Raw genomic sequence first — 3,805 nt, forward strand, 5'->3', positions numbered from 1 at the left:
AGCTTGTTTCACTCTGTCCAGGGGGAATATATTTACAAACAGGGACAAAGTTCATTTTCCTCTGGTTGTAAAGATTTGATCTGTTGAGAAATGTTTTCCTCCATTCAAATTAATGTTTAACCATATTAATTTTCACGGTAGGTAAAAACTGCAAATAAAACTGAGTTATAACCTTGAAAATTTTCAGAAATAATTTCAGAAGTATTTTATTTCAATCATTTCAGAATGTTACCTTCAGATTTCAGTGTTTTTCATGAACGCCAACTTAAAAACAATCGTCATTTTAACCCAAAATCTGAAACTTCCATATTTTAAAATACTGAAAAACTGGAGCAACAAAAAAAAAAAAACCTTTTCATAAAACTTCTGAAAAACATAAGCCTTTTGGAATTCCCCCTTTTCTATTAATTCATTCAGGTATAAGAAACTGGTATCTTACAATGACAAACTTTCTGGCAAAAAAAATCACTGAAATTTCCACACAGAATTATCAGCTGGAATCAGCATTTTGGATTGACCACTGAAAAACTAAGCAAAGACCCTATATAGAAACCCCAAAGCAACCATTGCTTGGTAAGAGGAAGTGGGTTCCCAACTTCAGTGAATTCAGAATAAAAAATGTCATAGTTCCTACTCCCATCACAGTCCCCAGTCATAAAAGAGAACTTTTAAGAGTTCATGAAGTGTATGGTACTGCTGGACAGATTTGTTATTTTCATTCCTTTGATCTCTCTGTAACTCAGTGTTAATCTTTTAATTTGAATGACAGCAATTCAGTGCAACCTCAAAGGTTTACGTGGCCTGTTTGAAGAAGTTATTAAAAATATAAAAGACAGAAACAAGCTTTACCTCGCTGTAGGTAAATTCGATTATGTGTTGAAGATGTTTATTTACAGAAAAGTTGAGAGGCTTTAGAAAAAAATAATGTGATGCAGTTTGTTAATTTCAGTTTGGAGGGAGGCTTTTTTTATTTTGTAGAACCCAACCAAGTCTCCCAGGAAAAGTTTTTAAAAGTGCCAACGCTAAAAAAGATCAGGAGATGGCAGCATTGGTAAAGCATCTTACAGCTTAGATTAATTCCATTTTCTGTACTGACACTGGATTTGTTCAGTACATTTTGATTCATTGTTGCGAAGACCCAAGAGTATCTCCACCTCCAAAATATTCTGATAAAACAGCCTCTGAATTGCTATTGTTGTACAGATCTTGTTTATGTGTGGTACAAGTGTGGATTGGCAAAAAAAGAATTATTAGAAAGGAGGGAGTAACTACTGTTCTGAAGGGAATTATCAGCCAATTCGCAAACAATGGAATTGTCAGGCACATTTTTATATAAGTATGATGAATAATTATTTGTCTTATGGTAGATCCCAAAAGTTCCAATCCAAACTACATCTAATCGTAGTGCGGCTACAAAATCGTATACTAAAAAGTAGCCCCTGCCCAAGAAATTTACAATGTAAATTAGGACCCTCAGAACGAAAGCATACTAAAGCACTGAAAGTGAAAGTAGGAGTACAAAGATACTACAGGAAAATCATTCTACATATGATAGTCTACTTGGGTCTCGTAGCAGCACGTAGATCTACAGTAAGTAAAAATTCAGAATAATCACATTTTATCAAAAAATGTCTAATTACAGTTAGAGTTCATGACTTCAGTGTGTTCAGTGCTTTTTAAAATCTAGCCATCTGAGTCCCATTCAGATCCATGGAAATGGCTGTACAGTGCAAACGAGTCTTTTTGACTTCAGTAGGACCTCAGTCCACCTTAAATGTAAATACTTAGTTGGGTTAGGTCACGGAAAATGGTCTGGGGCTCAATCTGAATGGTGCAACACAACAGCCAAGCATCTAAGACGCACAAGAGCTAGACTTGAAGAAAATTAGGCACTTTTCTCTTTCACAACTTTCTCCCAAATACAGGGGCTGTAACAATTTCAGTAATACATGTAAGTGTTTCTAGGGTGACTGTCCACCATGGGATCCACTACACTGTCATGAAGGCAATTTTGTAGCATGCAATGTAATTGTGGCTGTTGTTAGAAAATAAGTTTAAAAATTAGTTTTGAGGGAGCTGTAGTCATCCAACACATGCTGTGGCCGCCCAAGTTTCAGTACATTGCCTTTGACCTCCTCCCCTAAAGGTAATCCTGGCACCCCAGCAGGGAGGCTGGGAAGTCCCTTGGGACGTGCTGGTTGTGCCCATGACTCAGACACCAACACCAGCAATGAGGACCAGGGGGCCCGCTGCAAGGAGAAGCCCAGGTAGGTACCCAGCGGGGCTGGAGGGAGAGATCAGCACCCCAGGAGCCAGTCCACAGAGCAGAGTACACTGCTGCAACAGGAGGGGAAGCTCCCCCTCTGCACCTCCCACATTGAGATTTCACCAGACACATGAGCTAGGCTAAGAGCCTGCTGCCTCCAGAGGGAGGTCCCCTTCTTCCCACCCTTCCGCACCTACCTGTGCCCTCCAAGCCCCTAGGGCACCCATCCGGCCCTTTGGCCAATCGGTTCAGCTTGCTAAGGTGGTGGAGAAGCAAGCAAACAAAACAGCAGCGGTGGTTTCCTGCTGTTTCAGTGAGCATTCAGCTCGCTAAAAGTCACAAGGGAGCCAAGGGGACAGAAAGACACCTGAGAGCAGGGGAAGGGCAAGCAGGACCATCCCTCTCAAGAGCCACAAGCTGGCAGATCAGCACAACTATGGTGTGAAACCTCACTCTTAATACCTGGGGGCTTGCAAGATGTTTTCAAGTAAGAGCCATATGTGACACCGCAAGCTAATGATGATGGTGATGTAAATTTTAGTGGACCTATCAATCCACTTAGACTCACAATCCCTTGATAGATGTATAATCTCATAATACAAAAATCTTCATTCCAAATATTTCCGTGTTTCTTTGCATGTTCAGAAATGCTACAGATGATTGCTCTTCTTTTTTATGAAATGCATTATCATCTATCTATGTTTTTCTATTTTAACAGAATGATTGGTTTGTTTATCCACAATTTTATCTAACTACATAAATCATCTAACAAATCATCTAACAACTACATCACATTAATATTACACTGTGACTTTCATACGCTATTTTATTCCTTCTTTTCAGAAGCAAGAGTCTTATATTCACCCTCAAAAGAAGTATCAAAGATTCATCAGGAAGTAGACAGTAAGCAGCCTTTGTGCAACACCTGAATGCAAGCTAAGTAAATAAAAGGAACATAAGAAATATAGTAGGTCAGTGCTATTTTTCAACCGTACACTCCTCACAACTTCTGTAAAAAGAAAGCTAACAGCTGAAGGTTCTCACTTTACATCACATCCTGTGGATTCAGGTCATCAGCAGACAAAGCAGATAAGAAATTTTACAGCTAGGATGTTTTGCATATGCCTCTGTCTTTCATTTCAAGAACAGTTTTCTAATCTTTGATTAGAAAATTAGGTTTATTATTTTCCCAGATTGTTCAACAAATCCCAAGGGTGGTTTCTTAACTGGTGGGGCTAAGAAATATGTTTCAGATTTTTATTTTCTATCATTTGTAAAATAATAACCTTGCAGTTATCTCCTTGCCATAGATCTAATTATAAACTATTAGAGGAAAAGTTGTTAAAATATCATGTGCAGTTATCTCTGACAGAAAGGTTGCTAGGCTCATCTAAAGTTTTCTGAAATAGTGAAATCCTAATCACTTTCGATGTGTGACTAGAGCTTTTAGATTAGCTGCTTTCTACACACAAGATACAGCCGTTGTTAATAACAAGGCAATCAATGCTGGATTAATTTCCAACTATTATTACACTGTCC

The 3,805-nt window shown here is 38.6% G+C and overlaps 1 long non-coding RNA gene across 1 annotated transcript; it reads left to right on the forward strand.

Moving 5' to 3' along the window:
• Nucleotides 1-1,510: 1,510 nt before the first annotated feature.
• LOC138065783 (uncharacterized) lies at nucleotides 1,511-3,451 on the forward strand. Its single transcript, XR_011138854.1, has 3 exons — nucleotides 1,511-1,590; nucleotides 2,147-2,267; nucleotides 3,110-3,451. It is a non-coding gene; the product is annotated as an uncharacterized lncRNA (long non-coding RNA).
• Nucleotides 3,452-3,805: the final 354 nt, after the last annotated feature.

Source organism: Struthio camelus, chromosome 1 (genome assembly GCF_040807025.1).
Source record: "Struthio camelus isolate bStrCam1 chromosome 1, bStrCam1.hap1, whole genome shotgun sequence".
Lineage (NCBI taxonomy): Eukaryota > Metazoa > Chordata > Aves > Struthioniformes > Struthionidae > Struthio > Struthio camelus.